This window comes from Macrobrachium rosenbergii, chromosome 40 (assembly GCF_040412425.1).
Source record: "Macrobrachium rosenbergii isolate ZJJX-2024 chromosome 40, ASM4041242v1, whole genome shotgun sequence".
Lineage (NCBI taxonomy): Eukaryota > Metazoa > Arthropoda > Malacostraca > Decapoda > Palaemonidae > Macrobrachium > Macrobrachium rosenbergii.
In genome coordinates this window covers 2,636,700-2,651,676 of record NC_089780.1, presented here as the reverse complement: position 1 = coordinate 2,651,676, position 14,977 = coordinate 2,636,700, and the positions used below count along the sequence as shown (strand labels likewise).

Genomic DNA, 14,977 nt, shown 5'->3' with positions numbered 1-14,977 from the left:
AAAACTACACAAAATCTAGTATAGATTAACAAAAATCTGCAAAAAACTACACAAAATCTAGTACACATTAAAAAAAAATCAGCAAAAACTACACAAAATCTAATATAGATTAACAAAAATTCGAAGGCTTTTCTTCATCTGAGCTGCCGTCTGTTCACAAGACAGCCTCATTTAAGTAATTTGTGAGAGCTTGAATTGAATTAAATATAGAATTTAGGCCAAAGGCCAAGCACTGGTGCCTATAAGGTCATTCAACGCTGAAAGGGAAACAGACTGTAAAAGGTTTGAAAGGTGTAACAGGAGGAAGACCTCACAGCAGTTGCACTATGAATCAATTGTTAGGAGAGGGTTGAGGAAAGTAAGATGGAAGAAAGAGAATATGAAAGGAGGTAAAGTGAAAGTTTGAGTCATTCCTGATACGTTTCTCTCCTCATCAAGATCCTCTCGCTTCGACTACCCGCCTCTGGAACTTTAAGATTGCTGATGTTCCGGAGTGGACGACGAAAAAGACTATGTTTACATGCACAGAGCCTTTACATGCAAGGAAAACCTGCATAAACCTACTCACTGGGAGTGGCTGGTCGGATCAGCTCAGAAGTCGGATCACAGAGGAGTAGACTGCGCCTGAAATAAATATGAACTATTTTTAGCCGATTTTTCACTATCATCAACAGGATGGTCTTAATAAAATATCCCTTTTTTATCGGTTAATCCAACGGTTATAATTTCTCGATAAACCGATTGGAATGATTCCATTCTATGAACGCATGTAAAGGAACAAGCCTTCGGTTTATGACAACGTTAGTATGCTTTGTGCACCTTGGCTTATCAATGATCAGGAGAGAATCAACCAATGATTTAGGTTGTCATGAAACACACTAGATAGTGGCAGGACTAATGTACACAATATATATATATATATATATATATATATATATATATATATATATATATATATATATATATATATATATATATATATATATATATATATATATATATATATAATATATATATATATATATACAAACTGTATATATATGTGTGTGTGTATGTATGTATGTATGTATGTATGTATGTATATAGAAATAATCAACACACAATCACGTGTGGAACAGAAATAAATTTCGGACTCACATCAGGGTCGAACCCAGGTCTTCAATAGAAAGGCAAGGGCGCCCTTACCTTTCAACTGAAAGACCTGGGTTCGATCCTGATGTGAGTCAGAAATTTAATTATATATGTATGTATGTGTGTGTGCATACTGTATACACACATTTTTTTAGGAGAAAAAATTTTGATACTTTTGTCTTGCTCTTTATAACAGAATTATAGTCCGATCCCCGTACGTGGTGAATCAGAATGGAAAATTCCAGCAAAGCCTACATGCATGCGATGTGTGTCTGTTCACCTAAGATTTTAACTAAGTACCTCATATTTTGCCTGACCTGACCTGTCTGAGAATCTTAATGAAAGTTAACACTTATTTTCCCCATTAAAGCGGTGGCTGTAGAGCAGAGTAATGTTACAGGTAATGTTGAAATTTTCAGTACTGGATGAAAGAATGGATGTTCCAGAAACTTTCTTATTTAGGTTCGTTTTGTTATCTAATGTCATCACTATAAGAAGAAATGACTTTGCAAAGTCACTGCTGTATCCGCAATATCAGATATTTCATATACTTACATAAAGTGTTTGTCAGCAAAGCGCTGATCTCCACTACCTCCACTGGGCCAGTCGCTTTATCGTACATGTACTCTCACACTTCGTCTATATTAAGACTTTCAATTCAAACCCCTATTACACACCATCCACCCAAACATTGGTCTTGGTCTCCTCCATACATCTGAATTATTCCCTATCCTTTTTTTTTATTCTCTCCACATAATCAAACCACCTCAAAGACTCTGATACACCTTTTCAATTATGATAACCTTTCTCCTGTGTCTCAAGTGTGGTTATCTCTGTATATCAGCTTTTTACCCCTTCTTATTTCACAATCTATGCAACCGGTGCATCTGATTTCACTCTTTTGTCTTTCATTCATATCCCACTTCCATACAGGAGTACTGGCTAAACAATCTCATTTTACATCTCAACTTTTTATTTCACAGTACCACAGAAATTCCTTTCTTCTTTTAAACTTTTATTGAGCTTTACTAATTTTAGTTTCTTCTATTCTGCCAATGATTCAGCACTTTTCTCATGACTTCACATGAACAAATCAATAACTTCAAACTACTAACCTTACAAACACTCACTTTCCATATCCTGGACTTGCTTTACCCCTATAACTTCAGTCTGGCTAACTTGACTGTTAGGAACAATCGTTTACCGATTGTTCCCTTGGTGGGTTGTTGCCTTTTTGCGTTTGTTTTTCTTGCTGGCGAGTTGAAATATGGTGGATGGGGTCAGACTTCGCCAGTCAGGTTCGTAGCAACAACGAGTCAGGTTCTGGAGGGCGGAACGACCGGTGGTCCAGGGCAGCAGCGAGTCAGTTGGGGTAGCAGCAGCAGGTATTCGTACCTGAGAGTCAGGTCCCGGCAGCAGAGAAGCGGAGAGATGGTTGCCGTGTCGGCTCTGTCATGGTCGTCGGTATTGGATGACGACGTCAGCGCTGTTTTTAAGGAAGAGATGGTTGTCGTTTCGACTCTGTCGTGGTCGTCCGATGTTGGAGAAGGACGTCAGTACTGTTCCTTGATGCTGCTTGATTATGTATTTGTTGTAATCGTTACTTTACAATTTTTTTTTATTATTGGCATTATGTTTTGTGCTGCTTTTTCTTATATTTATGCTGCCTGTTTATTAATGTATTTAATTTTGCTGCTAACTTCTTATAATTGTATTTTTGAAGCTGACTCATTTTCGACTAAGTGTGTGTTGATTAATGTATTTAATTTTGCTGCTAACGTCTTATAATTCTATTTTTGAAGCTGACTCATTTTCGACTAAGTGTGTAATTTTGATGATTCATTGTTTTTTATAAGCGTTGAGTTTTGCTTAAGACTCGTTTTTGAATGTAACTAATCAATTTTGATATTGATGTATTTTGGATGTTAAATTTTCCTTCAGAACCATTTTTAGTAATGCAATTTTTGGTAAATGACTCATTTTGATATATGTTAAATTGAACCTGACTCACTGTATATTATGTATATAACTTGTTGTAAATATATTAATATTAAGGTCACTTTTTTTTGGTTTTGTTCTACTCCTTCCTCCTTTGTTTGTCACCTCTCGTCAGTCATTACAGCCCAATTGCTTGTTTTGTATAGAACCTGTTGGTCTCGAAGAGGCGAGATCATAATACTGACGTACAAACTTCTCAACTTGCATTTATGGGAAGATTGATACGCCCAACTTCAATATTCCAAAAAGAAGACCTAAGGTTCCCTTAGAAATACGAACAAAGACTTCAACATTTCAGAGGCCAACTTTACTGACCATGAAAGGAAGTGGTGATGGAATATCCCTTATGGGTCCTCTTGCCAATTCCTAGTTCTCAGCTTTCAAGTTCACCTGAAAGGGGCTGTGATGGGATTTTCCCATTCCTTGAGAAATTTACCTGGACCCCAACATGTCATTCCACCTCTGAGAGCAACAAAATCAGTAATCCAGGCCCAATGCCTCTGTGCCCTCTGCACGTGCTCCACGAGGCAATGAAAGACAGACATTTACCCCTTATCATGAGGAAGTAAGATTGTCCGGAAATAGAAATAAAGAGAATTTTTGTTCTTAATGAGTTTCCTAATCATCAGGTTGATCAACAGAACTGGACCTGCACTGAAAAGTAATTGACAACAATAGAACAACAGCATCAGTGATCATCACTAATCATATTTCCCCCACATGCCCAGACTACTCCACAAAGCCTTCAACCTATTTTACAAAAACTGGAGACCAGCAATCTGTTCCTGAATGAAAACCTGGTCCCGCTTGTAGAAATCTGAAGAGATGCAACATGGCTTACCAGTTCCAATACCCTGTTAATGAACTCCATAAACATATAGGAATGACTGCAATGTATCTTTCCAAATTCCTTCCTTGAGAACCTTAAGCACCATATAGAATCACTACCTCCATAAGAATGACACCCACTCCAATGTATGGAACAAATTCCACCCAACTGCACTGCCCCTGTGTTCTAGAACTCTGGAACATAGAACAGACCATGCCAGCAAAATAATGTGAGGGATGTTAATTCTCTACCCATCAATATCTAATGAAATCAAGACAATCAACCACAGTTAAATTCAGTGCCACGTGCTAATACATACCTCTAAATGATCCAATTAAACCGCTTTCACTACATCATGCAGCAAACACCACTATAGGTGGTCAAATCAACTCCGCCACCTTCTCTGACCCACACCAACTTACCAGCACCCCCATGGTTCCATATCAAGACCCAGAGGGCTTCGAGCAAACCAAGGCCTAGCAACTTAGCAAAATATTACAATTTATGCACCCGTAAGATAAATACTACAAGCACGTCCATTATGACCTTTGGACGATTTGCGTTTACTTACGTTAAATGCAACAAAGGAGCAACAAAAATTTACAAATTATTATATACTACATAAATGTAAGAAGTAATCAGATATTTTTTTATGATTTTCATGTGATAAACTTATGATACATTTTTTGATAGCTGTGAGGTACTCTGGTGAGCACATTATTTTATGGTTTGCCCATCAAATGGTGTCCCCCAAACAAATAGTAGAGGTATACTTTCTGATGGCCATGAAAAACTGTCGGTATTTGATTTGATTTATGGCTACTAAAACTGGGGCCACAACATCCAAGTTATTAACGCAGCAATAAAATTACATAGGCAACTAAATGGGGCACAGGATTTGATAATTCCCCTGTCAGATATAGTTTGTTCCCACATGCAATTTCTAGTCATGTGTTTTTTTTTCTGACAGTTAAAGCCTGTGTAGTATGCAACAATTGATAGCTCTCACATCAAACAGTGTCTATACATACAATTAGTAAAGATGCATGTTTGATAGCCATGAAATACTGTGAGATATTACTATCAGAGGACATGACCACATATTTTGTAAGTACACATTGTGGTGGCTGTGAAATACTTTGGGGAAGCTCTCATATTTTGTGGAAACACTATTTGATGGGGAAGCCACCAAACTATGTAAGTAAAATATTTTGCAAGACCATGAAATAATATTTGGGGGTTTGCCAAGAAAATAGTATGCCATTACAAAAAACTTGTAGGGCCACTTTCATGGTGGAGATATACACTGTGAACGAACACTATTTGATGGTTCACTTGCCAAGTAATGCGTTCCCTCTCAGTTTTGTACGGATGAATTTTCTGATGACCATGAAATATTGTGTGGGGTACATAATCTGATAGACTCAGCACCTTGCTGCATTATTATTATTATTATTATTATTATTATTATTATTATTATTATTATTATTATTATTATTATTATTATTATTATTATTATTATTATTATTATTAAAGTAGTTTAACCAGACCCCTGAGCTGACTTTCAGCTCTCAAAGGGTTAGCCCGAAGGATTAGATTAAAATACCAGGTCTAGGCTTGCGGCCAAGCACGAGGACCCAATAGGTCATTCAGAACGACGATGAACGAATTAAAATGAAATTAAAAACTGCACATAGGCACATGCTCTCATACTGAAACTCATACATACAATAAATATATTTGCTCATGCTTCCTTACATACACACTAAAAAGGTATAGAGTGTAATCACATATGCAAATGGTAGTGATTGGTGGGGCACTTTTTCATGGCTTAGGAATACTGTGTGGGAGCACATTGTAAGCTGGCTCACTCATCAAAAATTCTGTCACCCTTCACAACTTTTTATTGATACATTTTCGATGCCTGTGAAATACTGGGTGCAGACACTCTATTGTATGGGTTACCAATCCTGCACATAACAGGTAGGAACGAATTTCTTAATGTCGTAAAACATGGTGTGCAGACATTATGTAGAGGTTCGCCCACTAAACAGCATAATCCCACACACTGTTTGTTGGTTTATATTTTCTGATTGTGTTTTGCCCAGCAAGCAGTGTCTCTAAACCCACTCTGGGTAGGGAGATAGTGTTTCAAGGCTGTGAAATACTTTGGAGTCACAGTATTTGAGGGTCGTCACACAAAATTTGGAAGGATAAACTTTTGATGTGACAAGTCACAACTCAACAACAAACGGGCATAAGAATAATGGGAAAAAATTTATCAACGAGATATAACCAGAAATGGATCAAAACTGGGGGGTTTGTATACGCTATCCCCTATGCGACTGTATGTTGACATTAATAAGCACCATACGTTCACAAACTCATCCCTGTATGCCAGTACTGGAAACAACAGTCAGTCCACATCCTTTGAAAGCCAGGTATGAAAAAGCTTTCACAGATCCAAGAGCGTTTCTACCTCGAAATATCATGACTTGGAAGAGATATCATAAAAACAAATGTGTGTGAGAGAGAGAGAGAGAGAGAGAGAGAGAGAGAGAGAGAGAGAGAGAGAGAGAGAGAGAGAGAGAGAGAGAGAGAGCGAGCGAACTTTGAAGTACAAACCTAAAAGCAAGTTCTCGGAAGAGTTAAGTCGAGAGAATTTAAATAAAAGACTCAGAGTATATAATTTTTCACACACACTTGATCATGAGATCACTGATGAAAACTTTCATAAAGTTGAAAAACAGAGCTCTCTCTTTGAGCTGGAATCTTTTAATAAAAATCGAATAACGAAAAAATTGGGAAATGTTAGCAGCAAAAGTAAACATCAACGTCAAAACAACAAAATTCCGGACATGGAAGGTAATAATTTTTGGTGTAAGAAATGGGATTATATCAGAATCATAAATATAAATATTCAGTCCGAAAACAAAACACAGGCAAAAAAAATATTATACGAAATAAATTCTTTTACTGACAATGAAGCAGTTTAACAGCCCCAAAAAAGGGTTTAATATTAGAAAGCGAATTGGCTATATAATTCAACGGAATGTGTATAAGAAATGCACGGTCAATACGTTTGCAAAAGGGAGGGAGAGAGAACGCAGACGCTAAAAGAAACCTCAGATTCTTACTTGGGGAATTAGGAACAAACCCAACAAATACAAATGTTTGAAAATATTTTTCCTAAAGAGGCCTTAGACAGGAATAAAACCTTTAAAAATATAAGGTTTAATGGCCTTAAGTATCCATCTAGTCCAGTACGTTCTCTCGCAATCTTTCTTTAGCTTACTTTCTCTCTCTCTCTCTCTCTCTCTCTCTCTCTCTCTCTCTCTCTCTCTCTCTCTCTCTCTCTCTCAAAGAATCCTCCTTGAACGAAGACTCTGGGATTGGTGGGTGGGAGGTCGGGGAGGGAGACGGCCCCAGAGGGCGCGGGAGATTAGAAAGAGGGAAAGAAAAGGAAATCAATCTCTGAGGACACTTCAGATCTTGATTTCGGAAGCCTTCAGGATTCCTCCGATAACAATGGAGAGGGACGTGCTGCTGTGGTTGTCACATCTCGAGGACTTGGATCCCCTACAGGCAAAGAAAAAAAGAGGAGAGAAAACGATAAAATGAGAAAAAAGGACGTGAAAATAATAAGGAGGAAGGGGAAAAGAAGGAAAAATTCTAAACTATTCTTTTCTCCGCGATATGGTGGAATTTTTGTCGACACTCGTGCGCATGGCGGAGACATTGGAGGAGAGGAACGAGACGAAAGAAAGTAGGTAAGACGGCCGGGAAACCGTTTTTCAGGAATAAAACAATTAGATGCCTACGCAGAGCACGTTTAAGTAATCATACATGAATATAAAGTACACGCATGAGTTTCAAATGAAAGGCCGAACATCTGAAGTAAATGTGGAACATAATCTTATATGTATGAAATGACTGATCACAAGCGGATTAGCACAAATCATACATTGAAAATTTTTTCATAGTGCTTAAAGACTAAACCACATGAAAAACAGCAGAAGTAGTTGGCACATGAATGTGAACGCTGAATATTGTAAATGCAACACTTATACTGAGGATTTTTATATAAACCACAACTGGAAGTATTCTGTATGCACCATAACTATGCAAAGTCAAACATACTTTCCTCGGTCAACAAAAATCACGACAACCTGATACTTATAAAACTAGTCAAATGGATACAAATAACTGACGGAGCTTGGACCACATGTTCCGTCAATGGAATCTGATCAGATGTTCCCATTATTCACTTGAAATTTTATTAAAACAACCAAATCTAACAAATGTAGTTAAAGCAGGTACTTTAGAGCCATTTCACGAATAATAATAATAATAATAATAATAATAATAATAATAATAATAAACAACTCTGATCACAGTTAAATAAATTTCGGACAAGACTGACTGGTTGATTGACTGACCGATTGATTATGGCCACTAAAACTGGCGTCACAACACCTAGGTTATTGACACCGTATTAAATTAAAATGGGAAACTAAAAAATAAATTTTAAAATGTGCCAGACGACAGAAGCCACTTCACTTTCCTACATCGTACACGGAAAGACTCAAAAGCAACCTCTTCCAATCCATGAAGAGCCAGCCAGCGGCACAACGACATAAGTAAACAAGGTAAGTATTAAATCCAGGTTCCAAAGTATCTAGAAGTTGATACGCAAACTCTCGTTGCTTGTTCACTTATTGGTTTGTGTGCGCGTATTATTTTACTATTATATTATCAAGATAGTTTAACCAGACCACTGAGCTGACCATCAGTTGTATTCATAGGGTTGGCCCGAAGGACTAGGATGAAATACCAGGTCTGGGCCAGAGGCCTAGAACTCGGACCAAATAGGTCATTCGCGTGGTGAAGAATAGATGAAAATGAAATTTATAATGTAAACAAGTAAAAAAAATGCACCGAACTCTCTTCGGCGCGATCGAGTTTTCTGTACAGCGTATAATCACGGCCACTATAAATAGATCTCTCTCTCTGTGGTCTCGGTATAATGCTGTATGAGGCGCGGCCCATGAAACTATCATGTATATCGTTGCCAGAAGCACGATTACGGCTAACTTTAACCTTAAATAAAATAAAAACTACTGAGGCTAGAGAGCTGCAATTTGATATGTTTGATGATTGGAGGATGGATGATCATCATACCAATTTGTATCCCTCTAGCCTCAGTAGTTTTTAAGACCTGAGGTCGGACAGAAAAAGCGCGGACTGAAAAAAGTGGGGACGGACAGACAAAGCCGGCACAATAGTTTTCTTTTCAGAAAATTAAAACTAACCTTGCACCTGTATTTCACTATTCATTCTATTAGATATGAACATTCTTTTCAAAATCCTCTGAAGTTTATCAAACTCATCCAACAGACGCCTTCTTTTTATCAGTCCTATTAGAAGCACGTGGACCAGATGGTAACAATATTGCACTATACCTAAACTATTTAAATTGTAATGATTATCATCGTCCTTGCCATCCAGTAAGATCTCATTATCATTAATTACATGTACTACGTTATTATACAGTGTAATTAATTTCACTACCATCATTACAAAAAGGTATTCACTAATTACTCTGAATCTTCTACAATCCTCACACAAACGCCTTGACCTTATATGTACCCCAACCGTTTAGAAAAAAAGCAATATAAACCTCATATCATGGAGGAAAGTTGAATAAACATATATTCATCATGTGGAAATTACAGGCAAATTTAGTTTCACTGACTGATTCAGAACTGCTGCATAATTACTAAATTTTATGTAACACTTAACATCATTCACAGAATTCATGCTCGTATAAATGAGTAAAAATAAAGATATAAAATAAAATGAGGAAAAATGAATATTAAACGACAACGAAGACAGCTGACAAGAAAAACGAAAGAGAACCCGCGAGAAAAGAAGGGAGAAAAGGAAAGAAAGAAAAACGAAGAGGACAAAAATCCAAGGAAATTTCCAGGCGAGACTGACAGGTAAAATCTAACCTTAGTAGGATTCCAGAGGAGCAACTTAATGAACTGGAAGGCTACAACGAGCCTCTCTCAGCCTCCAGTCTCTCACTATTTCCAGGTTCTTTTGTCTCTCGGGAACGCACACAAGTTTCCAAGGAAGGACAACCATTAAGAGGCCATGCTTGCCAGTGGCTCCCGGTTTTCCACCACGCGTCTTAATTACTGATGATTATCTCCCTTTCTTACTATTATAGTTGTTTAAATTACATCAGGATTTCGTTTTCTTAGCTTAACCACGCGTTTTTAGAGAAGGAATATGGCAACTTCTGAGAGCAGGTAGTGAAAACGAAGGGGGAAAGAAATGATCTTGAGAAGATTCATCTCCATTACGTAATACACGCGGCTCTTCGAAAGTAATCTTTCTCTAGCAATAGCGTTAAACAGAAAGATTCTCTCTTTTTTTCTCTCAAACGAAAATATAATGGGCCCGTTTTTGAGAAACAATTTGAACACAATTACCAAGAAATAATTACTTTCTTCATTTTATAATATTTATGGCAGACAATTTCTGTATAAGAACACCATCTTACATAAAGACGGAACTACAAAGAAGAGAGAGAAGAGCACGCCATTGTATTCTTCTCGTTTCACCCAGCTCTCCAAAAACAGCTGAAACACGACAGTGAGAGGACCGTTTGGTCATAGCGTTAGGTTCAAATTTATCCCGTAATGCATTAGAAGTCGATTCCCAAATTTTCAAACTACCGTAGTCATTATTATTAAAATAGTTTAACCAGACCACTGAGCTGACAATCAGCCCTATTCATAGGGCTGGCCCGAAGGATTAGGATGAAATACCAGGTCTAGGCCATAGGCCAAGAGCTGGGACCAAATAGGTCATTCGCGTGGTGACGAATGAATGAAAATTAAATTTAAGAGATAAAACCTGTGCAAGGCTTAAGCTTTTACACTGGAATACATGCACACATTAAATACATTAAACGACCGTAGTGACCAAAATGCTTAAGGTGTTGGGCGTTTTATTAAAGCAATAAGTATTATCTTACATCTTGTGCTGCAGAAATCGGTACAATTAATCTCTAACTTTAGCGGCAAATACGTTGACTAAAATGTGTCTTAGAAATTTATTAACTCAACTCCCTTAGATAATTATGGTTCAATCTCCCCTCTGCCGGGAAGAACGGGTTGTAAGCCCTGTAGTTCATAATAGGATATTATGAAAATTTCACAAGTGTTCATTATTTTTCTTTTCATTGTATCGTCTTATGAAGTTGTATTTGAGTTATGTTTGCATGGAACGCTTATGGGTGTTATTTGTTGGTCAAACTCTACTTCATATAATTTTAATGGTCCGGTATTGGGTATAAATTGACACAAGTACAAAGATATGAAAGTGCCAAAATCCCAGGTTGATTTTCTAAAGACTTTGGTAGTGTTTATGTGGCAAAACAAGAAACCATTAACTGGTCTGGTTGCAAAATTTGTCGAGTGATGTGAGCGTATTAAACAGATTAAAGAATACACTGAACAATGAATGGTTTGAGGCAGTACTCGAATGAAGTCGAAAAAGATCACGAACCGGAATTCCTTTCCCAGTCTGCCCAACTCTCACCTTCCTTTCTCTCTCTCTCGGCCTTTAAAAGGACTTGAGTTTTAGGACCTTAAGTTTATGAGTCACCGTGGTACTCCTGAGTGAAAATTTATTTCAACATGATAAAATGACCTAATCGACAGCAGGTGTTTTAGTTATACAGATATTTTCATAGTCAAGTGAAAATGGAAAAAAAAAAAAAAATCATGAGATGCGGAAATCATCCGGGTCCCAGTCCGACGGTGCCCTTTGAGGGCGAAATCGATACTAATGGAACTCCAATAAACGCTAACATGTAAATATATATAAGTCTGGGGGAGGTGGGGGGACTCTCACACCTTTCATTGTATTTAACAGTTACGACCTCGACGCAATATCTTCCCCAAAACGGCCAATAACGTGCAACCTAATTCTTGATATGTGACTTTTGCGCCGCACTCAAACATACAAAACACAGGGCGCGATCAATTCCACCCAGATACTAAATCTAGGTTATTCAGGGCGCTAATGGAAATTGCTTTGGGGGTACGGAAGCCGCGGTAAAAGCGACAGTACTGTTGGGAATCCGGGATCAGTCGTGTCCTAATCCCTTTTAAGACGACGACTCCGAAGAAGGGGAAACTATAATTAACCCCGATGATAATGTTATGTTTTTCATTCTGCTGATTTAAGCGAATTGTTTCCTGTTTTAATGACGCCAAAATCGAGCAGCCTCTGGCACAGTTATAAGCATCTTCACACGAATCCAAACTAAACCTTCCAAAACAAACAAATTGGAATTACCTCACAGAGCGCGAAGAACTTTAATCCATCTGCCTACTGTCTACGTAATGGCCAATGAAAAGTAAAATACAAAAAAGGAATTTGATTACGGTGAATTTGCAGCCTATGAGGCAAAAGATTTGATTAAAAAAAATCTTAATGGCAGAAGCAGGAAATTCTGCAGTCTACCCTACCATCACGCACATTTATCGAGTGAATGTTGCACACTAACCAAGCAATTCACTCGGGTACTGCCTCAAGGCATTTATTGTTCAGCATAATCTTTAATTTGTTTAATACTCTTACGTCACTCAACAAATTATGGAACCAGACCAATTAATTGTTTCTTTTTTTGTTTTTTTGCCACATCCAAAGTCTTTACAAAATCGACATGGGATTTTGGCATTTTCATATCTTTGTACCTGTGTCTTCTTGGTCAATTTATGCCCAAAACCGGACCATTAAAATTATATGAAAGTCTGACCAACAAATAACACTCATAAGCGTTCCATGCAAATATAACTTAAATACAACTACTTCATAAGACGATACAAAGAAAAGAAAAATAATGAACACCTGTGAAATTTTCATAAGATCCTATTCATCAACAGAAACATACGCGTCAGTATAGGAAAGTACTGGAAATTTGTCAATGTAGCTTACCAAAAGCAAAAAGTCTCTCTCTCTCTCTCTCTCTCTCTCTCTCTCTCTCTCTCTCTCTCTCTCTCTCTCTCACAGAAACATATGTAAGAACTACCAGGAAATCTCACCGAAAAATCTATGGTAAATCTCAAGAGAGGCACCGCCATCATCTCAATTTTTTTTTTTTTTTAACTTTCCTTTTGCCAGAAGAGAAGAACTGTTGAAGGAGTCGATGATGAGCTCACAACAAAGAGGAGAGGCAGGAGAAACGATCCTAAAAATTCTTTAAGAGGTGCGTGAAAGAGGAGAAGAGGAACTCAGACGGGGAAACTGCAAAAACAAAGCGAAAAGAACTCCAATTACCAGCTATGATGGTCTTGCTAATGGACTATTACATCGCCAAAACGAACTCTTGATTTTCTATGCTGAGCCGTGATAATTACTTCTTTAATCTGGTTCAAATGATGTTCCTAGAAAGGATATGCGTTACAGTATACATTTTCAATAAAGGAGACGGCATTCATCAGCCCTCTAATTAAAAAGCAAAGAAATAAAATAATAAAAGAAAATTAGCCCTTATTTTGGAGTACACACTCTTCTGCATATTTTATAAGAACTTTGCCATCTGAATTTCTAATATATATCAGGAAACAAGACCAAAAGCATCCGCCACATGACAAACGTTGAAACACACAGTGCTTATCAACAATTTGTCATTCACAAATTGTTGATAAGTACTGTGGGTTTCAACAAGATCCAAGAAACTTTGTGCCTCTCAATAAAATCTACTCGGGAGCCAAAGTTATGGCAGCAATAGCTAATGACACACACAAAAGGTTTGTCAGAACGTGACCTTGATGCATTTCGGCAACGCTGCTTGAATTTCTTAATAGAGAGTGTAATCCAAATATGTTAGATTACCATTTCGTTGCCCCATCCTTAAACAAATGTATATGATAGATCCTAGTTCTATCTTGAAGAAAACTGTTCCTTCCATTGCACCTTTAGTTAGTTTATTTCCAAATCTAATGAAACCTAATGAGATGAACCAGATCGATGGAGAATGGAGAAATCTTGAAAAGCTGAATTGCAGGTTCCTTCAGGTATCAATGCTGAAGTTTCTTGGCAACATGTTAGCACAATCAAAGCTGGAGACGACAACCCCAAGTTTCCTCTCTTGTCATATTTTGTCTCCTGTCTGCTTAGTTTGTCTCATTCGAGTGCAGCTGCAGAGAGAATTTTCTGTGCTGTAAATATCATTAAGACAAAGCAAAGAAACAGATTGTCTACCAAGACATTGATAGGACTATTGCATTCAAAACGGTATTTAAGAAAGGAAACTTGCAGCAGCTTTAATCCAAATATCAATCTTCTTAAAAGGATGACGTCTGATGTATTGTAAATTATATAAAGATGGAATTGACTGAGTAGAGCTTGATGAGCTGCATCTAAATTGTCATAAAAATTAAGGTAATGCATATATACATGCATACACGAATTATTGTTCTGTAAACTGAATCATAAGTTAAATTCAATTTACTTTATAGTCATATGGAGCTAATGAAACCTAGTTAGGCCTACTGATCAGTGAATTTTGAGTGCTGTCCCGTCCCGTATCATTTCACAATTGTAATTTTGAAGTATTTTTTAGCGTGTTCAGTTTTTCTATATTAGAATATTTTGATGTTAGATTTCAAAATCAAAATATTTTGAGTTTGAGTATTCTTTCTTTATCAAATTTTTCGACAGAGTCTTTTGTTCTATTAATTGAATCAATCATACAGTTAAAAATCACTGGATTTATTCACTGAGCTCGTAAAACTAAACTAACCGAGTTGCGTGTCCTTCATCAATTCACTTTTGTAAAATCAAGATTCAAGTTTGTGAAATCAAAGTATTTAGTTATTGTGTTTGTTAGCCCTTGGAGAGCTGTTAATTAGCTCAGTGGTCTGGTAAAACTAAGGTATACTTTTTTTTGTATTAAATATGTTTTCATAGTGAAATTGCTTGTTTTCTAAAGTC

General features: G+C 37.1%; 1 long non-coding RNA gene across 1 annotated transcript in view; it reads right to left on the bottom strand.

Moving 5' to 3' along the window:
• LOC136826041 (uncharacterized) overlaps positions 1-14,977 on the bottom strand; it is an 855,957-nt gene that overhangs the window by 409,499 nt on the left and 431,481 nt on the right. The window contains exon 3 of the long non-coding RNA XR_010849509.1: positions 569-624. This is a non-coding gene — a long non-coding RNA (uncharacterized lncRNA). The remainder of the gene's footprint in view (positions 1-568; positions 625-14,977) is intronic.